Genomic DNA, 27,805 nt, shown 5'->3' with positions numbered 1-27,805 from the left:
TACTCTGGTCTTCTTAATGCTTACTCTTTTTCTCCCCATGCAAGAATTTGCATACTCAAATCAGTCTCGGGCACAATTGTTAAATTGATTTCAAATGACACTGATGACTGAAGTGGGGAAACAAAGAGGCCGGCAACCAGGAAACCGCTGGGTACACAAAGTAAGCCTCTGACACAGGTTGCTCTCCGAGCAGGTGCTCTGATTAATGCCTAACAAATTGGGGTTCTCTAAGATCTGGTCGTAAGTGGGAGACATGTTTCCTCTTCACACAATGCAAGGGCCAACACATAAACACGCCCTGATGGAGTCTTTGTTCATGCCAGTGTGGGGGGTAATCCAGGACAAGAGGGCATGCAGGGTTACATTGGGAAAACACCAGCATGGCTAAACAGTAAAACAGTAAAGTGAAGGAAAGGACCGTTTTATGGGGATACTGGAATAAAAATACTAATACGACAGCATGCAGGCTTGCCTTAGAACATATGTTTTTAATTTAATGTCCTTCTATTCTGTATGTCCTTTGTCGCAAACTGTTTTTGAGATGATTCATGTTAGTTTTTCTCTCAGTGAAGTAACTAGAGCTGGATATAGGGTAAACAAATACTGTACTTAAGTAGGAGCAATATCATTTGTAAAATCAGGACCTCAGAGGTTTTTTTTTTGTTTTTTTTTTTTTTTTTTAGAGAACATTAGAGAACACCTCATCACAGTGGAGGTGACAGGTAAGCTGGTCAGAGTGCATGGGGAGATGGATCCAGCTAAATACACCCATGACCTGGTCAAAAGTTTATCTTCCAACAGAAAAGCATCCCCAAACACACAGTCATATCTGCAATGGACAACTTAGATGAAAGCATTGCTATTGTTAAAAAAGTCTAGATCTAAAGCCTATTTAAAATATGTACCAAACCTTAACCCCCCCCTCACCTCCCCAAAAAAGAAATGTTCTTGAACCCTATTCGTCCAATCTGAACGAGCAACAGCGATTCTACTGAGAATAAGAAAATAAAAAAATCAGTTTTTTGCTATGCAAAGTTAATATATACACACCTAAAACATTTGCAACCATAACTACAATGAATATATTGTCTGGAGAGGGTAAAGGGAGGCGCAAATACATTTGCATCCACACCTACCTGATTAAAAAAAAAAAGAACAACAAAAAAAAACTTGGTTCATGACGTAAAATAAAATGTTTGTAAAATTAACAAAATGTGAACATTTTGAGTATAAATATTTTTTGTAAGGTACTTTATGCCGCTTTGATAACAGTCAGATAATGACTGATAGTATAATTAAATGTATACTTTGCTGTTATTCCTCACAGGCCATGTTTGTGAAAGGTCAATACTTGCTAACATCTCTCCAGGATTAAGGACTTACTGTAATAAAACTGCGACAGTGATCTTGGGTCAATCATTAAGCTCAAATTAAATCAACTAGTCCAGTTTGTCTGAGGAGGGAAAAAAAAATACAAATCAGATCTGACACATGCATCATAAAATAACCATTAGCTGTTACCTGCAATTTGAAGTGACAGTATATCAATAATGTCACTTGGAAAATGGGACAGGTTTGTTGTTGTCTTTAAATCACCCGAAACTCCATGCAGCAGTGGAGTATGCAGGTACTGGAAACGCATTAAGGCTTGATGGTAATGGCCACGGTGGAAGCAGTGGGACACGAGAGAAGCGGGGGGAGAACAAGAACATCATTCACTCCTCTCTTGGTCACAGACTTCCAACGTCTGACTTCGTAACAAGGTACAAACTCAACATTAAATTTTCTGTTTTAATAATTAGCAAAAATGCTTCCAAAATATTTTCCCCATTCAGCCTGTTTCTCATTATCTCACAATTATTCGGTAGACTAAAAGATGTGCATCCGTGGCAGCCCAAACGATTGTAATATAAAGAATAAAATGCATTCACATTGGAATTAATCTGTTAAAATATTCCTTTTACCCGACTATTTAATCCACGGGGCCTTTTGATCACTCACCATGCAAATGGCCTCATTCAAAGATACATAAGCACACATTCAAACTGTGCAAACAACCACACCCCCCCTTTCCTTACTGATGGGGCATTTGTGTACAATCACACTTAATGTTGCATATGAATGGGCCTCTTAATGAATGGGACATGCATACGGTCTCTGCCAGCTTTGAGGGTTGAGAGCGGAGCACGTGTCCTTTCTGCCGTTTGTCACAGAAGCATGTGGAGGCTATAGTGTGCCCATCTGTTCCACCCCCCCCCACACACTCCTCAGCCACCTAATTTCTGCCATGCGCCGGCGTAACAGGCGAGCATTGTGGCAACAAGTGTCTCTACATTGCCACGCTTGCCAGCTCCCCTCACTTGGCAGCGAGCCCGCTCAGCTGCCCTGCCCTCTTGTGAGAAAAAGGCTTGATTGTGCCAGAGGGAGAGAGCCGAGGGGGCCCGACCGGGAGGAGGGACAAGGAGGGGGAGGGATTTGATTTACATACTCCAGCTTATGTGGCACTCATCTGATTTTAAACAGCTCCAAAGCAATTAAGGGTCATTAATCCTTTTGTTTGTTTGTTTTATAATTTTTTTCCCTTTTCTCCCAGAGGCATGATGCTGCAGTAGCAGCATCTGAGGCACAGTGCCACCTGTGGGGGCTCCATGTGGGAATGTCAGCTCAACACAGGGTCTTTCTCTCAGCCTTCGTTCCTATTCATGCCTACTGACACAGCTGTGCTCTGTGTGTAAACAAACACAGCAGCACCAGCTTGGCACTGCAAGGGAAGGTACTTTGGCAAAGACCCAGATCTGGAGTGTGCAGCTGGTGATGGCGTGCAGGGGCCACAGGCTGCTTATCCTAATTGTTCTAATTATGACAACAGTTTCTTTCATTTGATATAATCTGCAGAATTGAAGCACTTAATTAAATTTGTATCAGGGCAAGGCAAGTGCTAGAATGTGTTTCCACTGGAATTTTTTATTTTTTTTTGCCGGTTTAGCTTTAAGGGCTTCACTCCGTGTAATGGGAAATGCACTATAAATGTGATACAACCGCATAATATCGCAGATCATGATTCTTTATCTCGACACATGCGCTTTAATATTTTTTTTTTTGTTTTTATTTGTCCGTATATACTGTCTACCACTGAGAGCAAATGAATAATATGAAATGTTTTAGAATACATTTTCAACTATAACAGCATTCTAATGAGGGGATGTGATGAGGCAGGTATTTTAAATAAGACATAATGTAGAAAATAACATTGCCTCAAGGTCAATTGTGGTGCAGTAATGAGGGCTTGGCTTGGGAAACATTCTTCAAATATTTATTTCTGCATCATCCATTACTCACTCAGGAGGCAGCGCTGTGTTAAGAGACCCTCACTACGGTGAAAATGCATCACGGAGAGCAAAAGGAAGACGGGCATGGTGCAGAATGCGAATGTTCTCGTGTCCATTCTTGTGGCCGAACGACCCTCCTCACACGGTATAGAAAAACACTTACTGGTAATGTAAATAGCAAAGCAGCATAAATCAGGGGACACGTGCAGCCTGGGAGAGTATTGTGTAATAGTTATAGCGAAATGAAGTGGCATTGGGATCAATATCCTACTATATCTCACTCTGGCGTAATGGCACAGAGGGAAACTGGAGGCCAGGGGAGTCTGATCCCTCCACCCCACTATGGGCCTATAAATCTGCCCGACCTGCAGACTGCTTATTAAAGTACATACACAATCAGCAGCAGCCATCCAAAATAGCAAGCTTACTTACTGACCTGAAGTCAGGGGAATGGATGCCTTTACCTTGTTAAGGAGTGGGGTTACAGATTGATTGGCATTGTCTCATTATCCTGCACAGGGAGGTAAGGAAAAGTTGTATTATTTATAACATTGAAATAATTTACTACTGAACATTGCAAATATGTTTTAACTGTTACAGAGTTAAACCAACTTAATAACAGTTAAATATTTTTCTTAAATTAGTACTCGTTTTATCTTTTAAGAGACGCATGTCTTAATTCTTCTTAGCAGTACACTTCTAAGTTGAATAAAAATAACTTGTAAATCTTAAATTCCTTTCCCGTTAAATCAGGAATTACAACTTTTTGAGATCCCTGACCTTGTTAGCTAAACCTAGGACTGATTACAAGAATATGAATAGAGCTTACCTGACAACAGGAAGTAGAGTAAGATATTTTTAAAGGCAGGTTAATGCCTGTAGCATCACCAAGACGAGTTGCATGAATGGTGGCCTCATTACTCCTTTATAAAAGTTTTGCATGTATGCTCGTACATTTATCAAGCCACATATTTCATAAAATGTTAGGCATGTCCAAGTGGAAGTCTCTTTCAATGAGTCAACTGAAATTCCTTCTGGATGAGTTAATTAAACATGACGTTTCAAATGTTAACGTTTAATCAGATTTTTGTGGTCAAGCACCAACAAGCGGTCCGGTTTGATAAGATTACGTTGGTCATGACAGTTGAAACTAAATGTTTAAATATACAATGTCGATAGACACAAACACATCGTTTCTCAACGCCCGACATTAACTGTCCATTTACTGTTATGGACAGTTACGATTATTCAAATTTCCTCTATGTCAAATGCCAGGTTAATTAAGGACACAATATTTGAGAAATATTTGTATTAGTTTGTCCACTTTCAAAATTTTTTATAGACTTCTTTACTGTTTAAAGTGTATGACTTTGATCAGATATTTTGGGTATACTTCTCTGTGATAAATGATGCTTTTTACTCTTTTTTCGGGGGGTTGATTTACACTTTTTGTGCCAAAGCGTATTCATTTCTGGGACACAGAACTCTTCTCCTTCTTGGCCTGTATGAAGGCTGGACATTTCTATGATGTTTATACTTGCACATATTTGTTTATACAGACGAACTGCGCACCTTCAACCATCTGGAAATGGAAATCCAATGTTCCAATGGCAGATTTATTTTGATTTTCCCATAAATAAGGAGTGTGTTAAAATACAACCATAAGTGTTTCTCCATGTGAGTTAAGCTGCCTTCCAGTTACCTCACAAGTGAGAGCTCAGGAATGGATCTGATGTCAGACCTGAGGTAATGGCATTCTGGTTAAGAAGTTGGAATTTCAACACAGCGATGCTCAAAAACATTGTTTTCAAACATAATTTTAGGCTTTACTTTCTATAAGCAAATACCACTATTAATTTGTTAAAGTTATAGTTGCAGGCACTAGGTAACATTGATTTTAGGAGCACTTCTTGTATTCTAAAATACACATTTTCACCATATCTTGTTGATGCCAGGAGCGGCCATATTGAAATGCAAAGTTGTGGGTAGTCGGAGTTACTCCCAGTTTCCCAGTGGGAAATCTGACTTGGGAGGGCATTCCAGTTGATTTTTCTGATGGGAAAGTCGGAATTTTCCAGTTCCAAAAGCAGCTAGAATGTGGAATTAACCTGTCACAGGCTTACAAAGCCATGACATCAACCATCATATAAGCTTTTTCACATTGTTTAAAAGTACAGTAATATCTGAGGTTATGTCAACTTCTGTCCTTGGATATTAGATCTGAAAATTCTCTGTTCTCTCATTATTAATGAGCAAATATAATTAAGTTTTCCTAAGGCAGAAATATTTTGTCTCATTTAATAGATAACAAAAAAAGGGCTATGTGTTTTTTTATGCAACGTATGTATACACCTGGCTCCAACTCAATATACAAATTGAATTAAACAATATGTATGTTGTTTAATGTTTTAAAAATGCCATTAGTTTATGACTGCATGAGTGTCATTTTTGCAATAACATTCATTGGAAACGGAAAAGGATGCCACTGCATGTTGCAATTTCACTATGTACAGTCTGTTAGTGTGCAGATCACTTTGTATTCTCGTGAGACGTTTGCGGGTGATCATTCGAGTGGGAGAAGTACATTTTAAACAAGTAAGGGACAGTGCATTGGACTGTCTAAAGTGCTGTAATAAAGTGGTCTAAATAATGAAAATGCCGTCGGTGTATGAAAGACGAGTAGTTTTTGATTTACATTTAGATTTTCTCTGACAAAGATTGTATTTTTTAACATAGCTTTTATGTATTTTTTTGCATAATGTGTTTGTAGATTGTCCTTTTATCAACCTCAGGTTGTAATAACTTTATAAAAAAGAATACAGAACCTGAAGGCAGAAATAAGTGCAAAATACCAATATAATGGCTGCCTGTGATTTTCCAAATTATTCAGGTTTTATCCATTTATTTATAAGATCTTGTTGAAGCTTAGCACAGCCCTGAGGCAGAAGGATGTTGGCAAAAGGTTGCGAATTGTAATTGTAATAAAATAAAAGGAAAAACAAGAACAATGGTTTACTTCAGTATTATCTGAGATCTTTTCTTTCAGTAGGTTATTTTGTGAACTGCTGAAGACTGTGAACAGTAAAAAAAAAACATGTCTTGTATTTTACAGGACCATGAAGACACCTTTGCCCTGTTTCAGAGTGGGTAAGTGATTCTTTTACACATTCTTTTTTTATTACTTGAAATCTTTTTCTCTGTGGAAAATTAGAATGTTTAAACAGGATCTTGAGAAACAAGATCCTTTGATTTGAATGAAGCAATAATGATTTGGAATGTGAAGTATGAGCGATGCTTCAGAGAATAAATACATCAAAAATATCAATTGAATATTATTATAATGTAAATACCAATTACATTGAACCAGTAAAATCTTCTCATTTACTATGGAGGTTTCCTCCTCAAATTTTGACTGTTTAGCCAGGTCTAAGTATTTAAAGTACACCATTTAATAAAATCTTAGACAATAATTAAAATTCATCACAGGTCAAAAGCCAACAAAACCATAATAGATTAAATTTATAAATTATTTGGGGTTTTAAAGAAACAACATTTGAAAAAACAAAAAAACAACAACATGGACCATAGTCCACTCTTCTGGTGTCTTATAAGGTTGACCTTTGGCATGCTAACCTTGGCATGCTACCCCATTTAATAGACCAGCTGATTATTCATTCATTCAGTTTTGTCAAACCTTTGCACCTTGTGGTAGCCGACGGTAAGCATGAGCTCCTTTAATCAATTCAGTCCACATCTAAAAATTAATATACGGTTTAATGCCTACAAAATAGAGAAAGGCTATATAAAGACATTGAAGCTCTTCCACCATGCAATTTCCACTCTCTGAAATGTCATTAAAATTAGAGGAGATGTGAAAGTCAAGGGAAAATTTCCAAGAAAACTTTCACATATAGGTACATGTGGTAGACAGGAAAAGTGTGCAAAACCTGTAGGGACCTGCTGGAAAACATCAGATATGTAGTCTCTGTGCAACACTGATGCATAAATAGCTTCAATGTGGAAGAGCAGAAATAATAATGACTTAAAAAATAACCTACCTGGGACTGTTTCACAAGATTCAGAACTTAACATCTGAATAATTATATTGTAAATAAATCTGCTTGACACAGTTTCATATACTGATTCAAAATGAGTCACAGTGGAAGCAGCATTTGTAAAACCTTACATAATGCTGTCTACCTTGCTTACTTACAACATGGAATATGCCAGAAACTCCTCCTCTTTGAAAACACCTAACACCTTTAATATACATCTAAAAGTGAAACAATAAAACATGTACAATGTAAAACAACAGGCTCAAGGCTTAAACAAATGTTGAGATCATCAGTAAACAACAATTTCACTAATTACATTTTTTACATACTGAGAAAATCCAATATTATTTCAACAGTTACCATAAATTACTTTTAATATCTTACTTTCTACTGCGTGTATGTGCACACCGGGTCATATTTCAGGCACACAACTGTTTGTATGTCAACAAGTAGCTGAGTATTTTTTATTTATATATATTTTTTGCCATAGTTGTTGATGAGCAATACAATAATTTTCTCATCATCTCTTACACTACCAAGTCTGGAATAAAGGGATTTGTTTGGAAATGGATGCCACAAATCTGCTCTGGACTTCATAAAGATATGAACTGGCTCTGTCCGGTAATGGTAGCCACAGTCATTTTCTGTTTCAGTTCTCCAGCAAAATAGTACGTTAATTACATCTAAATGGGTAGTACTGTTGAAATTTTGTTTTTATCTGCTGACAAGACGAATGGCAACACAGTATGAAATAATGTGATGCTCTATTAAAAAAAAAAAAAAAAGTGACTCCCAAAGCAATTGTTTTTAAATTCAATGCAAAAAAAGAAAGAAAGAGGAGTCACATGTCAGTTATGAAAAGTGTTCTATGGTTAAAAGTTGTGCATAAGAAAACATTCACATGATTAGGTGAACAGATATTAAGCAGCACTTTTTTTTTTTTTATGTGCCATACCTTCTGTACCCTGTGGTGGCAGTAGTTTACAGGACGTCCTGTCAATGTTGGAGATTCTCATTTTGTCTTGCAGTAATTACCATCTGAGTGGAGGTGTCCTACATGTAATGGGAAAAAAAATGCAGATGTCATAAGGTCAGTTAGGAGAAATAAACAGAATTTCTATAATAGAAAAATTAGTTGATGCCAAAAAAAAAACTTGAAAGAATGTAACAGATGTTTCTGAATGTTGTCATTATTGCTGCCAACTGTGTACAAAATGTGTGATCCTAAATATTATGTTTGTATCTGACAAAACATGCCTAATATTTGTCTGATCTGCCAGTCGGTGGAAATAAAAACACAGTTGATGAGATTAACCCCTTCCAAACAGCTGAAAACAATACAATATTACAAAAACAGGTTAATCAGAAGCAAAGATATTTATTTTACTCTAAATTGTGGAAACAGAAACTTTTTGTCATTTGAAAAAAATATTTAGTCTTTTGTTTTGATTATTCTGTAGGAAAATATTGTGTTTCTTGTTCTAATTTAGACAATGTCTAGAGACAATCTGAATAAAATATTTGAGTAACTTAAAAAGTAAAAATTGTAATAAATAACATCCATTGTTGTGTCAGAAAATCTAAACATGAACCAAGTTAATTATTTATTTAAACTTTATTCTATTGCATTGTTTTATACCGGACAGGATTGAAAAATCATAAGCTTGTGCAATAAGAAGTTTGAAGTTAAATAAATAAAATAAAAATAAATAAAATCCAAATTGAATTTAGAATTGGGAATTTTGAATTTACATTTAAAAATAGATAAAATTATTATGTTAGTCAAACTGGGCATTCCCTTTACAATCTTACACAAAACTAGGACTTCTAAATTCACACCAGTACGAGGTTAGACTGATGACGAGGCTCTCTGATCAGTAGATATGTACTGCAAATTTTTTTTGTAAGACCACATCGAGATTTAAAATAAATGACAAATCAAGAAATACTCTCTAAATCTTACATTTAGTGATCTGTGAACTTGACCTATAACAAGCCTTTCCCCTCACACCCACCTTTCCACGCACACACACACCCGCACACACACACACACACGCACACGCACCCACACACACACACACACACACACACACACGCACACACACACACACACACACACACACACACGCATTCTTCTCTCCACTGAGTGTGTGTGTTTGTCTGCGAGTCTGTCACTGTCCATGGTCTTGACCTTGCTGGAGGTCACCAGACAGTGATGACAGTGGTCTCCTTGTTGGAGTAAATGTTTTAGCATGAAAACTGACCTGGAAGAGAAAATGATCACAAACCAGCCTGCAGAACAGCTACTGTTTTTATTCACTACAGGTGTTCCCACAATGCAGACCTGATTTTTGGAAATCGCATGTAAATATTCAGTCAGCCTGACCTTTTGGTCTGTCTGTGTGAGGATCTTTGACCAGTGTCTGACCTATAATCCGCTCCTAAATGATTTGACAATAGAGAGACCTATTGATCTCGTCAGACCCCGTTGCAAAGGGTCAAGAGCCTGATGTGCAGTGCAGCTCTTCTTAGTGTGTTTAGGTAAAATGGAGTCACCAATACTGAATGAGGCACCTTTGTCTTTCCACAACCTGCAGTGTTTGTGCTGCTTAATAAGTGGATCAGGCTTCTGTTTCCATTCTTGGGGCAGAGAGGCTTCATACGTCAGCTCCTACGTCACTTGCTTTGCTGCATTAGTAATGATTACAAAGAAGCTCTGTGCTAAAATTGAAAAAATAACACATTAGGAGTCATGTGGCAGGCTCAGGAAATGGCTTCTTTTTCTCTTTAACACAGCACAAATTGCTTAAAGTAAAACGTATGCCTACAAGCTCTGGTTACCTTTGCTATTAAACATGCTGCTTTTAACATTATAAAAAAAAGAAAAGAATAACTGCATACTCTTTCTCAGAGCTCTCGCTGCAGCCCCTGGGTGGCTCCTCTGGGTTCACAAAGAGACGCTTTGGCAGCTCCTACATCTGGCCAGACAGAGAAAACATGGAGAGATTCTCCTGCTGACCACTAGTCTCCCCATCTTGCGTAATAAAACCATCCCTTGCTCTCTTTTTTTTCTTCTCTCCCTCTCTCTCGTGCTCTCCTGGATTCTTTTGGAGTGACTGCTGTTGGAGCAACATCTGGAATCAGCAGCAGTTTTCTTTCCCTGTGTTTTTTTGGGGGGAGATTTAGGCCCCCGATAATCCGTCTCCCTCCTCATTAAAGGGGCTGAATAAACACAGGCCTCTTCCAGTTGTTCCTATGAATTTCCTTACCAGGCGTCAGGAGACCGAAGTGGGGGCTACTGGATCAAAGCTGCCGGCAGCCGTGGGTGAAAAGAGTGAGAGTGCGTTCCGGGGTTGGGCCCATTACCTTTCTCCCCGGGAACCCTGGAGACTCCTAGGTCACTGGCTGTCAGCTCTTTGGCCCAAACTCAGCAGAGAGAAGAAAGAGTAGAGGAGAGAGAGAGAAAAAAAGAAAACAGATTTTTTTTTTAACAGAAGTTGCCTAGAGGAGATGCACAGATGTTGTATTGTCTGTGTGCTTAAAAGAAGGATAGCAAATTAAGAAATGCAATGCTGAGATTCTTGAATTTTCTGTAATGTTGTGTCTGCATTTTTTTTTCCAAGTGTGTTTTTAAATAAGTGATCACTGATGATGTCTATCAGGTAGGATTTGTTTTTGTCCGAGGGGTTTAACATGAGCTCTCTGTGCATTTGTCCGACTTTGGCGTGTTTGGCTGATGATTGATGATTGAAGACTGGAATCTGTAGAGTTTAGAGATCGGGTGAAACTTTCGGGCCCGTCAAGCCGTCCATGAGCAGCTTTTGTACATTTTGAGGTTGCTTTGTTCCACTGCAGGAGGTCATTGTTTGGTTGTTGCCCTGAACGTAATGGTTCACATGAAATCCACACCAAAAAGGCTTTTTGTATTTTTTTTAGAGTCGAACTGGATATAGAGCTGGTCAGAGTTGTTGCCTATGTTCACGTCTGCCTCTAAAATGATGGATGCCTTTGTCTCCTGTGGGTGAAGGTCCAGGAAAAACAAAACAACAAAAAAAAAACCCCAGCATGGCATAGATGAAACAAAATACACTAATTTCTTATTTTATCTCATTGACTCTTCTAAATTCCCAAGGAACTGTTTAAATTATACTTTAATCCCAGAGCTATAACTGGAAATGTGGCTTTGTTTTTTTGACAGATGAAACAAAGGCTGAACTTTTCAAAAATAATGTCTACTGCAAAGTATGGTGAGAGATCTGTGATGCTGCGGGCCTATTTCTCCTCCATAGGTATTGGAAATCATGTTCTTCTGTATGCCAGATTTTAAATTAAAAAAAATCTTGGCTTTCTCATTATAGTAAACATAGCTTTGTCAAGGATATCTCGGCAAAATTATGATCCAGAATTTGTGGGCAAATCAACACAAAATGGTTCACTAGACAAGGAAAGCAAGTATCTCTCAGAACCCAGACCTGAATCCTATAGATAACCTGCTAGAGATGCCAGAAATTGTACTCAAGCAAGAATAGCACTACTTCTATATAAATTAGCTCAAACATAGATAAAAAGAAGTAATAAAAAAAATCACAATATTACAGTAAAAAAATAACAATATTACAAAATTACACATTCGACTAGAAGAAAACAACATTTTCAAACCTCACTTTTCCACAACACAAAACTTTTGGAATCAATGCGTAAAGCAAGCATATGGTAGTAAAACAATCCACTTACAATTTATACTCTTTATTTTATCTCCAAAAAGACACAACAGATGGAAAATAAAACAAAATAAACTGTGAACCTGCAGTTTTGATTAAAACATGTTTTTTTTTATTGTTCAGTTAAGTAACTCAAGGTGGGTAGTTAGAATTTTTATGCAGTTAAGAGTAGTGTAACTTCCTAATAATATTATTCAAGTAGAAGTAAAATGCATGGCAGAGTAAAATTACTACTAGAAGTACTTTTTTTTTCTAAAATGCTACTTAAGTAAATGTTACTGGATAAATGAAACTAGTTACAACCCACCTCTGTTCAGCTATGAGGTGAGTTTAAGAGAAGAACATTTAAGAGAAGACCCAAGATTCGGGAGGATCTAGAGATATTGTGAAATAAATTGTTAAATATCACTCTGTGTTCTCCAGCTGTGGGAAGTGTTATTGGAGAAGAATAACTGTTATTGACAGCCAGGGTGCCAGCAGTTCTGCCACCGGTAATTGTCTTAAAAACTGCAATTACTTTACATGAAATGTTGAGCAAGACTGTGCTTCTCCAATAAAATCAAAATTTATTTTAAGCCATTTTACACATGTTTTTCAGGAGTGATTTCAAATTTATTTGTATCTATTTTTTCCCTACCAAAATGGGGTAAAGAAAAAATGTAAAGAACTTTTTTTTGTGTTAGCCCTCTAACATGTTGAAAAAACATGGTGCGAATGTATGTGTGCCTCTCTAATGCAGTGACCCCAGAGTAACATTAATTTTCTAATTCCCTCACACGTCCTGGCAATCGAGTTATAGGTTCGCTTCAAAAGTTTGCAGTAGAGGCAATTAAAGAAAAACCAGAAACCTTAGAAATAGGAGCAGGGTAATCAACATAGGAAAAGGGTGATGCCTTGGACTGCAATTGTTACTCACTTACTCAGAAAGATGATAAAATTGATCAAATTGCATCCCCCATGCTCCAAAGGAAAAAAAAAAATGCCAGTATTAAATGGTCAATGTAATTAACTTGCTTGGCCACTAGCTGCGTGATGGGAGCAGCTGCGGCTGGATATAGTGTTTGTGTTTGTATATGTGCACTCTGCGTGTATGTGTACAAATGGCCCTGTGGTCATCATCAGGCCCCCATCAGCCCCTCCATTAGTTACTGAGCTGCGGGTCTGCGTTGCAGCCCACCTGCACTGAATACAGATGAGGGTAGGAGAGCATGGACTGCAAGCGCAATGAAGACAAACACGCACGTGAGCTCTCACAAAAGACGGCATTACCATATTATCTGCTTTGACACGCCGTGACATATTTTGAAACACAGGCTCGCAATTAAAGCCGAGACAGAACTGTTGCATCATGGGCTTAAATTAACCGCGAGACCATTCAGCTGCTTCTGTATGTTTCCTCTGGCTGACACAAAACATCTGTCACTGAACAAACACCGGAGCTTCTGGAGACCACTTTATCTGACGCCAGCACATCATAGCTTACACGTTCTGAAATAACGTCACACACAGCAGAGTACACACACCGGCAGCCATGCACAAAGGCAAACATGGCTGCGCGGCGATCTCCTTCTTCTCCCAGAGTCGCAGGCTCACACGCTCGTGACAAGAAATCTGCTGGCGGTCATTACGTCGGGGCCGAGTAAACTCGGGGCCGCCACGCTGACAGATAGCGTTTTCACGTGCTCTGCTCCTGCGAGAAGCAGGTGTTTGTGATCCATAAGACACTGCCTTAAAATTTTAAAAACAAATGGTTTTGGTTTTAGGCTATGTGCAAAATTTTATTTTAAACAATGACCTTAAGCTGTATTCTGATTTAAATCCATATGTCCAAATGGGGGAAAAAAAAAAAAGAATTAGCTGTCCAGAATGAGATCAAGGCTAGAGAGCAATGTTTTACCCTGGAGTTCAAGCAGAACCTGTAGGGCATGGGGACTGGGGGAAGGAGAGAGAGGCTGTGTGATGGCTTCAGTGTGTCTCTGTGGCAGTGCAATGGGACTCTTGGGAGACCCAGGTCAGGAGCCCCCGCCTCCAACTCCCTCCCACCCCCACATTACTGTGCCATTTAAAGCCACCCAGCATCTATTTCCTCCAATAAAAACTAATAACCTTTTCTGTCGGAAATCACGGCAGCTCTTGAGTGCTGGAGCAGAGGCCTGGCTGGATGGCCTGTAATTGCGGCCCTGTAGTTTCCCTTTAGTTTATTTTTTGCACTGTTTTGGATTTGATTTTTTTTTTTTTTTTTTTACCCTGTCCTCTTGGTGCTCTGAGCTTTGTGGCTGATTGCCTGTACAGCTCACCCCACACTCAGTAATCAGACAGGAGCTAGAGAGGGGGCAAAACAGCAACTCAAGGACCTTTTATAATTGGGAGGGATTTGGGGGGCAGTATGACTTTACATTTGGTGACAGAATTGGTTGTGATGGTGACCGCACACGCCGAATAACAGGCATGCCAAAGCCCTCTCTGCAGTCCAGTCATTGTGAGGCGGCTATGAATAGTTTGTACATGTTTGTATTCTTGTTCTGGAACTGTCCATTTGCCACTGAGACTGGCATATTTGGTAATGGGCTAAAACCATCCATCTCCACATTTTGCACACATTTTCACCAATGCCTGAATGATACTCCACCATTCATTTGTGGTAATGTTTTATAGAAAGGTTGTTATTTCAAATATTCAAAGTGTCAAATGTTGGTTATGCTCTTTGCGTTTTTTGGCAGTGTTTTCAGCTTGTTTTGCATTTGTTTAAGTAACGTGGGATGGAAATTGGTTTTAAAGCACCGCTCGGTACATGTGACTGACTTTGTGACCACCGGCAGATGAAGTAACATTGCTCTTACTGTTGCAATATTTTTCTGCAGAAAACATAGAATATGACTCTCACACAGGTACATCTCATCGTACACACCTACATAATTTTACAGACAAGTCCCATTTTCCACCTGGAAACAGAACCTCCCAGCATAAACCTGATCATGTCTAAACAGAACAGTGGAGGAACCCACCAACTAGTAAAAATATAAAAACCAGTTATTAAACTTAAATAATCATCTGAGGTACACTAAAAATAGTTTTTTAATCCATAAAGGGCTGGTAGAATATTCAACATTTATTGATTATAATATAATATTTTTCATGGAGATGTTTACTATAAAAAAAACACTTTTCTCTCTATTAGAGAGATTGCATGTTTCAACTTAAAATAATTTGATATCTAAATCTCGCTCTTTGTGGTGGTTGTAGTTATAATTAACAGTTTGCTCAAAAATATTGAAGAGTTTATTTCACTATACCAAAATCAAATACCGTTCATTCAAGAGTGTCCTGCACCGGAGTGAAGTTCAGTGGGCTCAGGATGATTTGGTGGACAAAGGAAAGTTAAATCTTTGAGCAGAACTAATGTTTGGGTTGTAACAACTGCTTTGGTTTGAATTATTTCACAAGGTTTTTCAGTAAGTTGGTTTGGCATCATATTTTGATAGACTTGCAATCATCTGTACTGTCTAAGTTTTTGTTTTTGCATTCATATATTCTCATAAGGCTGCCTAGAGATGTTTGAACAAAGAAGCCACAGTCCAGCTTTTTTTACAGACAATACAGCAATACTTAGCATCCGTAAAAGAGCAAATGTTCATGATTTCCACAATATTTGGCACACTTTTGGCATATCTGTGTAAGAGGGCTAATTTTCTCTTTTGATCTTGCAGAGCAAGATAGTTCTGGGAATTTAAGAAGTGCTGCAAACTAAAATTTAAAACACAGATGTCAATGGCTGCTTTGTCATCTGTGGACTACAAACTGTGGTCAGATGAGCTCGATTTGTTGCTGGATATTTTTTCACTTAAAGCACTGAACTTGACAAGAAACTTAGAGAAATTCAATTTGTGAGTTAAACATTGTAATGACAGATCAATAGTAATTATGGAGCCTTCATGCCTGACAAAAGACAGCACTGTGTGTATAAACTACTGCTTGTGACCTGTGTGAGCACAGTTATGAATGTGAGCATGGGCTCTTGTCAGTGTGGGTTAATTAGAATTAGAATTGTGTAATGTAGGGCTGTATTTTTCAGGCACATGAAACCTAACACTGCAGTGGTGTCAATTTATGGGGCTTTATTTATTCATAAAACTGGTCCTTTTAGCTAACTAAGTCTTCCTTGCAAAAGAAAAAACTGATTGTATTGTTGAGAGGCTTCACAAAGTATTTAGGTGAGAAAAATATGTGTTGATGTTTTTGAAGAAAAATCCTACCTCTTCACAGGAGGCACTATATAATATGGCATTTTCAGGAGTTTTTCTACCACTAATTCATGCTAAAATACAAAAAAGCAAATTCACTTTACATGTTCTATATTTTTCCCCATTCAAAACTGGTTTAAGTTTGCTTTGTTATAATAAAAACATTTTCATTTCTTAATTTCATCATTCAGTGGACTTAATCAGTTTAACAAGTTTATTGTTTATCACATTAAAATCTTTCCACCTGCAGAATAAATTGAAAATAGGCTTATTTAATAGAAGACTTATGATTCTAACATGTGGTTTGATTGCTTCAAATTTGCTGCAATTACAAATTCAGGATGAATTTCTCAAGCCAAAGAAAACCATAGTCATCACTTACATTTTGTAGCATTTATTACTTGTCTCAGTAACATAAATAAAATATAAAAAATAAAAAAAAGAAGAAGAAGAAGAAAAAAAAGAGGAACCCTGGAGTGTTTTCTAAATGGCAAAAATGAAAAAAGACAAACACTGAAAAATGAAATTTGGTGGTTTACTTCAGCCTTAACAGAACAGACACACACACATATAAGGGAAACTGTCTCTTTTTCACAAACTAGTTGCTCAGCATTCTATGGCTATTACTGCCTGACTGAACTTTTCACAAAACGGCACACCTTGTCACTGAAAGTGAAAGTGATAACCAAGTCCATGAGCACATGCTACAAACTTGCTTTTGCATCTTTGCTTAAAACAATAAAAACTGTTGCCAATTTTCCAAAAAAAAAAAAGATTAATAATAATAATAATAATAATAATAATAATAATAATAATAATAATAATAATAATAAAATAACTCTTTTGATTAGAGAACTCCTGTCCAATATACCTGTCTATCTCACAAGAGCTCAAGCACAAAAAATATGCAGTTTTCTTTGTGTAATCTGTAATTGCTTTTTTCCTTAATGATTTATTTTGTACTTTTATTTGTGGATGCACTGGTTAAATGTATATTACTTCAAAAAAATGTTCTAAAACAGGCTCATCACCACTTAGTTTTGGGTTTAAGGCCATACAACATTTGGGGCTCTTCATCCTTGGACTTTCCCTTAACTCCCTTTATCTTTTCAAAAGGTTATGTCGAACTGAACGGACTCTGTTCAGTTCAGAGTGTTTTTAACCTCCTATATTTTTTGACAAATGCGGTGCTGGCCACTTTTATTGGCACTCCTGGTGAAGATAGGTCAAACCCCCTTTAAATAAAAGAAACTAACCTTTAAATTGAGCAAATCTATTTAGTGGTGTTAAGAAATAATTAGCACACTAAAAGGAACATTTTGACCATTCATTTTTTCCACACTATTTTTTCCATGCACCTTTCCCTTCAGCTCAACCCACAGATTTTCTCTTGGATTTAGTTCCTGTGACTAAGATGGTCATGAAAGAAGGTTTAGATACTCGGTACCAAATAATTCTTGGCTTTCTGACGTAGACCATCAGATTCTTCTTTAAAGTGTCTCAATATTTCACAGAGTTATTGATGCTGCACACTCCAAAAATTACCCCAGGGTCTTTAAAAGAGAAACTGGCTCATAACTTTATAGATCTTTTGGCATATTTTACAGTTATCACGAGATACTTTTCCACATATTCATCCTTTGTTTCGTGCCAGACCCAACTGGCCGTCCTACCCACTGTCCGCTGCAGCAAAATAAAGGTGGATCCTTTTACATGCCAGGTAGTGGCTAAAAAAAAGGCCTCTGTGTCACATCATATATATACCCCATATAAACATGGGATTTTCCCCCATTGAATAAATGTCTTCAGGGTAAAGGTTATATAGTGAGGTTAGGGAAGTGCAAGGAGAACTATGCTTTTATGGGTTTTTACAAAACGTTATCAATGACAGTCTTACCCGAATTGCAAGGCTCTGATTGCTTACTGTAAAAGATACTCAGTTTCATTTCAAACTGTTTTCTTTCAGCTTTTCTGAGGTGGTAATACTGAAATCGCATTCTCAGTTTTTTTTTTTGAAAACCTGACACGTTTGTCTTGTGTACCGTTGTCTGTTCAGTTGAAACAAATGAACAACACCAACATTTTTCTTGGGAGGTAGAATTGCCAGGAAAGCAATTAGACAATTACAGTTTGTTAATCTTTAAACGGGTACTAAAGCTGTGTACAAAAATGAAGTTGACGGCTACATTAGAGAGAAAACACTATCACAAACTTTGAGCATCATATCTAAGATACTCTGAATATGACGTGATGCAACTAAGTAAAAGGGTTGCTTTGCCTAATAAATCGACCTTTTCCGCTTGCTTCTCTGTGCTTTGTTCTCTCTATGTATTTCTGTTTTTGTGTTATGCACTATCACCGCATGTTTGTGTGCACACTTCCTTAATTGCATTAAGAGGATGACGCACTTTCTTACTCTGTTTAAGCTCACTTTAATTGCCTCTGAATGGTGCTCTGGGGAGGCAGGGACTGACTGTACAATGTGGACATGCAATTAGCTAGCTTTCATAAGACGCTCCGGGGAAAAAGAGAGGGTTTCAGTTCATGGAGGAATTTCACACAGAAGGCAGCAAATGCTATTTTGTGTCATTGATGTGGTGGCATCTTGATGGAATGGCATTTCATTCTTTAAAAAAAAACTGAGACTTATAGAAGAACCAAATAGAGAAAAATTGATTCACCAAGAAAGAGGAGAAAAAATGGGCAGAAAAACACCAGCATATATAAAAGGTTAGGTGCACTTAGAAAAGAGGCGAAAAAAAGATGGATATGCAAGCAGGTGTGATAGGAATAAAATACATTAAAAAAAGAAGCATTTTGCCATTGTGAAATAATCACCACTCAAAAAAATGTTGAGATTACCCTGAGGTTTAAATTCACATTAACATTTTATGTCATTCAAGTTGTGTTTGTATGATTTGTAGCCAGTTGTTCTATAGTCCTGTCCATATCTTGAATAACAATACTACCAGTTTCGCAGTTTGCTATGTCTGATCATTACATGAACCGAGAAAAATACTTTGTAAACAGAATCAGTGATAGCTACCATAGCTTAGCATTTAGCTTCTAGCTGAGATAACCATTTAGCATGTTTTAAGGAATATGTGGACATATATAGTTATTGAGGCGAGAGAAAAGGAAAAATAGCACTAAAATGGAACAAGTTAATGTTTTAAGACTGTCAGTGCTCAAATTGCTTATTAGAAGGAAATTTGAATGACCTAAATCTCGATAACCTTCAGCTTTGGCTTCCTCTAAGATTTCTAAGCTCCAGCTTGGAACAGTTTTAAGCATCAACAATGAAAAAAAAATAAAAATATTTATGTAATTTTATCCTAAACTAATTTATCTCTCTGCCCAGCCACACGTCTTGCTTTAGTCATTCTTAAGGACAGCAAAAGTGCCAATAAGCAAAGGTAGCCGTGATCAGATGGGAGCCTTTGCAGCACGGTGGTGGAAACCAGTTGAGGTTATGTTGTGTGGCTAGTGGCTGGGAAAGTCGTTGGCTTGGAGCAAGACAGTGGTGGCAAGACCAGTTGGAGGAATAAAGCGGCAGGGCATTGTGTGTGGAGCTGTCTTCTCTCTCAGGATGGTGGAAGTAGCACTGGTGTGTTGGCAGGATCAGAGGCAGCGTTTCTTTTGGGGTCTCTACGATTGTTTAGATTCCTTTCTGCATTTTTTCAGATAAGCCAGGGTCAACATTTAATCTTTGACCAGAATGCAGCAGCCCAAATGCTAAGCTCTGAATATTGACTTTGGACTCAGGGTTACTGCAAACATGCAGTGCCTTTCTTCTCCACCAGAAAAGATGGGGTCTCACAAGACTGCGTCGCGTCATTGCAGTGCCCTACAGTAAAGTGACAGACTTCCTTCAAGGGTAGGATTTGGTAAAACATTATGTCACAGTGAAACTCCTTATCTGCTTTTTTTTAAACTGAAAGTGTGTCATTACAGTGCATTCTGGGATTCAGAGTTTTTATACCAGTCTCTTTGTTCCCCGTGTGTAATTCAGTTCTTCATGACTGCGTCCCAACAGCACATCCTTTCTACTCAACAAACATGATAACCAAACGGAAAACATTTGTGAAGAACTTAATGCACATTAAAAATACATAAATGCGAAAACACTTGTAACCCTATTTTTTTAAACTCTTTCTGAGCATGTAAAAACTTTCAAAGATTTAGTGTTCTGCCATTTTTTGTTACACTCATGTACATGTCTCATGCAATCAAACAAATATTCTCAGAGAAAGAACACGCATAAATAAATCAGGGAGTTTTTGAAATAATGTTTTCGGTTGTCGAAAGAAGTGGGGGAAAAGTCACTTAATTAATTATTAATTTTCAAATAATTAACTGTGATTAATCAAACCTGGAAGTGATTCTCATCAGATCTCTAAAATGAAGAGATTAAATTTATCCAGCCTCTCCGACAACACAAAAGAAGCTACAGGATCTAAAAAGCAACAAGGAATTCGGGAATAGGTGCAAAAAAAAAACAATCACTGATATCTGTCACTCTGGAAATGGGCGTATATGTAGACCTTACACCAGATTCCAGATGGTCATTTCTTAATAAAAAAGAGGAGATTAATATGCAAAAGTTTGAGAAAAATTTACTAAATTCGGAAATACATAATTCTCAATCATTTGCAAAGGGTTAAATTACTAAAGTATTTTTTTCTATAACTGTAAACATAAATACATTGACTTCATCTAACACTGAGCCAGCTAGCAATTATATATTAAGTACCCCTGCGATCATCAGTTTATGATGCTTTATCTAGATTTTGACAAGTTTCACCATGTGTTTTCCACGTGTGCAATCTTTAAATACACAGCATTAAAAGTACAATATGTGGTTATGCGCCTAGTTAAAGATATTGTTGTAACGCAGATCAGAGACTTTTCACACCAGATAATGTGATAGGTACGTAAAGCAGAACCCACTGTCTCCTTTCTTTTGCTCTTGTAGTCATTCTCTATGCCCTTCTCCACACTCCCACCCCCACTTTTTTTTTTTTTTTTTTCATTTTTCTATAACACCCCACCACCTCTGCGCCACCCTGATACCCCTTCCTCCTGTCTTGGACAATCCTTTCCTGTGTATTGCTGTCTTTCCTGTCTTTCCTGTTCTTCCTCTTTCTCTGTCTGTCTGTCTGTCTGTCTGTCTGTCTGTCTGTCTGTCTGTCTGTCTGTCTGTGTCTGTCTCATCCCGACTCCATTCTCCCTGTCCCTCCCTCCGCTCTTCTTCATTTAATAGTGGACCTCAGAGCGGTTGCCATGTCGACCAGCCGGCATATTACTATGGCAACCACTCGGAGCGAGACAAGGCTGCTGATTAGGGAGAGATGTCTAGTGTTGCCTGGCCAGTGGAGGGTGGGGGAGAAAAGGAGGGAAACTGTTGGGGGGTGTCAGAGAAGGTGGCGGTGGGGGTTTATTATAGACCTGATCATTGTGTGTGTGTGTGCGTGTGCATGTGTGTGAGTGCGTGTGTTTGTTGGAGAGTGTGTGCTGAACGTGTGTATGTCTCAAAATAGAAATTTACAGAGGCTGGTTGGATTTCAAATAACTAGCTAAAGGACATTTTACCTTAGATTTTATATCATGGTCAGCTGCATTTATTTACTCTTCAAAGACTTTTTTGCTTTCTGTAAATACATTTGATTTAATTAATGCATTACTGCTTGAAATCTAATATGGTTTTAATTCATATTTTAATAATAACCAATAACAAAAAAAAATCATTAAAAATTACATAATCATTGCACAAGAATGATCTTATCTCCAGCATTGAAATGGAGCTCGTCTGGTTTATTTTGTGATCTCAAGGCATTCTGAACCAAACTGAACGCTGCAGGTTGCATTTGGGCAGGTTCATATCCAGTGTTATGACATGTGAGCGAGGGAGCAGGGAGAGCTTTTTAAGAGCCAAACCCGCCTCCAAGACCACTAATGAACACTGTGAGGATGCCTGAGACCTCCCAGATCCATCAGAGAAACTAATTACAAGATCCAATTAAAGAGAGGGAGAAAGAGAAGAAGGGGATAGAGAGAAAAAAGGGGGGGTGTTGGGAGGGCTGGAAGATGACGGGGTCCCTCTTTACCATTGACCAAGCCAAGCCGTCAGCTCATTCAAGACATTAATTATAGCTTATTTATTATTCATCCTTGAGCTAAATAAGAGCATGACATTTCAATAACAATAATAAGGGCAGAAAAAAGGCAGCGCAAACTACAGACTTACTAATTGCGGTACTCAGAGATTAAACGACTGGAAAAATGTTATTTACTTATTCATAACACCGAGAACAGTCATAAGAGTGGAGCGAGGCACTTTGCTGGAAATGAGTCTGAGGGGGTTCTCTCATGATCTCCCCAGTGGACATAATCCTCAATGAAACCAGGATGACATGCTTTCCTTAACAAGTGTTGTGATCAGTATCACAGGGCAAACTGTTCTCTGTGGTGGCTGAGCCTCATTAGTCCGAGGGAAGGAATTCGGTAAAGTGAGGCAAAAATGTTTACATCGGACACAATAAGAAAAATAATTAAATTAATAACTTGAAAAACAATTTTACGCCTTTTAATTTTAGCTATTTAACTGCAATATTATATCCTGCCTTTTCATATGGTGAATATTTATTTTTATTTTTTTTTTTACAAATATTGACTTATTTAACTCACGTCTTCACTCCTCCTCTTCCTTAAGCTGAACTTGCAGGCCACCTATTTGTGCTGCCAACTCTTGGCCTCATTGCCTGCGGCAGAGGTGAAGAATATCACATAATCATGAAGTGGATCAGGCATTACGCTCATCACAAATTATGAATGAGTTTTACTACGTGGCAGCCCAGTGGACTGCAGCTCGGTTTAAGTGACTGTCACAGGGGTCTGCAGCTCCTTTCTCGTTTTCTTGTTTAAACCAGCTCCCCCCCCACCCCCCCAATCTCTCGTTCCTGAAGCTAAAATTTAATAAGCCCGTCTGGGTTAACATCTGGAATCTGTGCATTACATCTCTCGTTACGTTTTCTTCTTTTTCCACCATGCATTAGGATTTACTTTAAGATCAAATAAGAGAAGTTTCTGGTTTACTCTATGAAGCTAAAAGGTCAATTTTATCCAAATCCAGTGAACCGCTGATGCATTTCACATTGAAATATACCAAGAAACAGTTATTGAAAATGAAAGGTTGGAAATAGTCTAGCTGGTATAAATCACTTAATCACATTTGAAAGGGAGATGGATTATTCTTACCCATTAACCTTTAATTATGAAGATATTTCATATTCTCTTAGGTCATTTACTTTCCAGAAATTGATATCTATGTTTGATCATAACATTAGCTTTCGTGTTGGTCCACAGGATTCAACCCTTATGACTCTGCCTGGGAAGTTATTTTGTGAAACATACAACTGTAGCCACACAATTTTGCTGTAATTTTTTTGTTGTTTTTTTTGGTTTCCATTTGAATTTTCTCCTTTAGTCATCTGAAAAGCTTTCATGGTGCTTAAGACCACTAGAGTGTACACTCTAGTGGTCTTAAGCACCACCAGTCTCCAGTCAACTGTTCAGTTCCTTGTTTCATTTTCTCTATTATAATCTTGTCCTTGAATCTTATAGGCACCTTTTTAATGTTGTTAGTTGAATGAAGCAGCCACAGTTGAGGTGGTATAAAGGAATAGTCGGTATTAAGATAGGTCAAAGGCATGTTAAGAGATGAATTTTGGTTTCCTTTTATCTTAAATGTTCAGTCTCATGAAATGGAAAATTGTGTTAAAACTGTTAGTTTCATTAGCAGTTTTTTTTTCCCTAAAATATTGATACCACTTGAACGTTTTTAAAAAGTAGAGCATGATTTTGAAGTGGAAGAAAATGGATACGAATTTCCTGTAACTTTTACAAATTGATTTATGTAAAGTGGGGAATGCTTTTATTTTCTGGTTTCCCTTAAAATATCCAGTGCAGCTAATTGCTTTCAGAAATCACCTACCTGTTCCGCCTGTGTGTCATTTATGTTTTAGTGAACACAACCATTCGATGAAGGCTTCAAAAGTTTAGCCATTATTAATCCATAGTATGTGATCATTGTGCCTGCTTTTACTTACAGCTTGAGTATCATATATATGTAATATGCTTAGTTAGTATAAGTATGATTTTGTGTCTTTTTTTAAAAATGATTAATTTATTATGTTTTCTAATTTATGATGTTCTACTGTGCAATGTTTTGATGCTTTTAGGCTAGGTCATTTTTGAAAATGATGATTTGTTCTCAGTCACTTACCAGGTTAAAATAAAAAGATAAAATAAAACAATCAAAGATGCAGCCAAGGAGCTCATATTGGAGCAACACCTGTGTTTATCAGGGACAATCCTGTTAGAGGCTGTGAAACACTTTGGATCTGGGTCAAGGTTTGCCCAGGTCCAGCAAGACGTTGACTGCAAACGCAAAGCCAGTCGTACAATAAATTGCTTAGATTAAAGAATGCTTGAGTAGCCCGGTCAAAGTCCAGACCTAAAGAGCCGGGGGAATTTGTAGCAACACTTGGATTAGATTTTTACATACGCTCTTCCTCTAACCTGAATGAACATGAGTTATTTTAAAGTTTATCTCTGACACAAACCGTCAGACATACCCCAAAACACTCCTCTCTAAATGCAGTAAAAAGTGGTTCTACAAAGCGTTGACTCATATGAATACAAATTCACATCATATTTTTCAGATTTTATTTACAAAAAATGTAGACAACTATGTACAATTTCTCCTCAACTTTTCTAGTTGTATTTCCTTCTTCTTGTGATGTGCCGAAATGCAAAACAATCAGTGGTGTGAATACTTCTGCAAGGCACAGTATTTCATATAAACGCGGCTGAGCACACGACTGAGTTTCACACGACTGAGTTTCACACTGACAGATATAAACTCGCAGAATTGTAAATAAAAAGGAATCAGTCGCCCAGGTGACCTGAGGAAGACAGACATTTTTATTTTGCTATTTCTGATTTTCCCTTTCACGTCATTTAGTTTAAATCTTAGTTGTTGTTGGGGTTTTCTCTCGGAGAAGGAGATTTTTACCACTTAATCAGCTGATACAGCCAATTTAATTGACTCTTTGGTGACTTTTCCATACAGTTGCCTCACATTTTGTGAGTGGTTTCATTTAGTGGAAATGAGGGTTTCTCTTTTTCTATGATACACCAAACAAGTAACTGCAATTTCTTGAATTTTAAATTGCATTATCTAGTCAGATAAACGGAACAATGATAAAACAACATGGTAGCTTTACTCTGTACACTGTAAATAATTTCCTCCTCATTCGCTGTGCTATTAACTCAGTCACAGAAATGATGCGAAAAAGCATCCAAACGATTACACCCATTTGGGTCATAATTAGACGATCACGTCAGACAAACAGACAAACACATTGGCATATTGCTTCCTCGACACCCTCACCGAAATGCGTACACGCTGACCAGATCCCACCCCCTCGGGGCTGTGGGGCAGTGCTTGAGCGATGTGTCCCCAGGGGGCTGATATTTTATAGTTTGTGTCCATCAGTGCTGTAGCCTGGGGCGCAAGGGTTGACAGTAAGTGCTCTCAACACCGGTGACACTGATTCATCTGAGCCATGACACACATGAGAGGAAAAATGGGAGGAGGACCGGTCAGAAAAGAAAAAAAAAAAAATTCTGGGCTTAAAAATATTATAATTCATACAACAGTACACCAAATCGTGTTCAGGTAGATTATACTATCGCCTAGCATCAAATTGTTTTATGTTTTGTAGGTTTAGGTTTATTTACTAAAAGTCAAAGGTTTGTACTATGATATAGTGGACTAATATGGGCCAGCCTTGGCTAGACTAGAAAGATTGGCTCGAGGAAGAGACTCCAATCTAACATGGCATTTCAATTTCTCATTCCCCGTTATGGCTGTGCTGTGCACTGCTGAGCCTCTTCTACATATATATAGGAAGGACGCCTCTGAACCCCAGCTTTCTAGATGCGCATACTAAGCAATCAATGTGTCACCTCTTCCTGACAATCCTATTTTTGTTGTATGGGGGCCGTGCTCATTTTTTCTTGTCAGCAGAAGGTAATTTGCTGTATTGTGATTCAGTCCTAAAACTTGGTGACGAGGTGTCTGATAAGTCACTACCTCCCTTCGGTGCTCCCCTGCCGCCCCTCACCCCCAGCATCCCTGCCATAATATGGAAAATCCAAAGGTAGCACCCCAACCCCCATTCTATCCGCGCCCTGCTGCACCCCCACGCCTCTGTCCCGTTCTTCCTACACTAAGTCCAACATAGTTGTATCAAGGCAGGCTGCTAAATTAGATAAGCAGGGCTGTGGTGCAGCGGCCCTGATTAATAAAAGATGCGGCATTCCCTGGGGATGGCCCCTCTCAGGGCCGAGCAGAATCTACCCGCAGACAATAGGGGTTGCTTGCACACAATGAACAGGAAGTGGAGAGAATGAACCAATCATGGAAATATAACATTTGAAAAAGAACTATCCTGTGACCCTATTGAACATTATGCATGCACTGATGCAAATTAGATCTTGAGAACCTTAACAATTACTTGTAAACCTGCAACTGACTCTAAAGGTGTATATGAAGATGCGTTATGCTCATGCCCACAAGTTTAGGCAGTGCACAGGACCTTACCAAATAAACTTGGTGAGTCTGTAGTTTAACTGACAACATGTAGCTTTAAACCAAGCTCTTTGAAATAATTAGGCTCCCTAAGGACTTATGTGGTACAGACAGGAGTGATATTTTCAGTAGAAGGAACATGACAGCAGATGGAAGGTGAAAGGCGTAGTTATCCTGAGAACAGAAATCGCCAATTTACAACAAAAAAAATTGTAGAAAAAGTCAGCCCGCATTTATAATTTAAGCTAAAAATATTCATACCTTTGGCAAATTTAGATGTAAAATAATTTTCATTCAACCAAGAAATGTGTCACTGGAAATGAGACAGGCATGTTTCAAAGTAAACTAAAACAATGCAAAAAGATGTAAGTTTTGAAAAAATGTGATTAAAAAATGGCATTTCAAAAAGTATTCAGAATCTTCTCAATAATCAGTTGATATTTGGCACCACACCAATTTTACTATTCTTATAATTGTTAAGCAGCTTTTAGCATGTCTCCATTGGTACATTCACACTATATTTTAGGTTATATTTTAGTATTTTAGATTGGAAAACCTTTTTGCCATTACCGTAAAACTCCCTACACATCTTCTGTCAGATTCAGTCAGGGCTCTTGCTGGGCCACTTCAAACAAGCTGTTAGAATTACTTCCAGTTGAAATAAAAATATTACTTCAAATCTAAATCTAGCATGAGTATGAATAATTTTGGGCTCAACAGCAAATCCACAAATATTTGGTGAAATAATAATAAAATAATTTTACTTCTGAAATCAGAACGGACTTTTCTTAAAGTCAGTGTT

The 27,805-nt window shown here is 37.9% G+C and overlaps 1 protein-coding gene across 3 annotated transcripts in view; it reads left to right on the top strand.

Moving 5' to 3' along the window:
• The window catches only part of zfhx3b (zinc finger homeobox 3b), a 308,186-nt gene that overhangs the window by 99,545 nt on the left and 180,836 nt on the right, over positions 1-27,805 (top strand). For all 3 annotated transcript variants that reach the window (XM_017303941.1, XM_017303940.1, XM_008405336.2), the window contains exon 2: positions 6,442-6,476. The gene's annotated coding sequence lies outside the window, so the exon portion shown is untranslated. The remainder of the gene's footprint in view (positions 1-6,441; positions 6,477-27,805) is intronic.

This window comes from Poecilia reticulata, linkage group LG3 (genome assembly GCF_000633615.1).
Source record: "Poecilia reticulata strain Guanapo linkage group LG3, Guppy_female_1.0+MT, whole genome shotgun sequence".
NCBI classification, from domain to species: Eukaryota; Metazoa; Chordata; class Actinopteri; order Cyprinodontiformes; family Poeciliidae; genus Poecilia; species Poecilia reticulata.
This window is presented reverse-complemented; position numbering and strand designations above follow the sequence as displayed.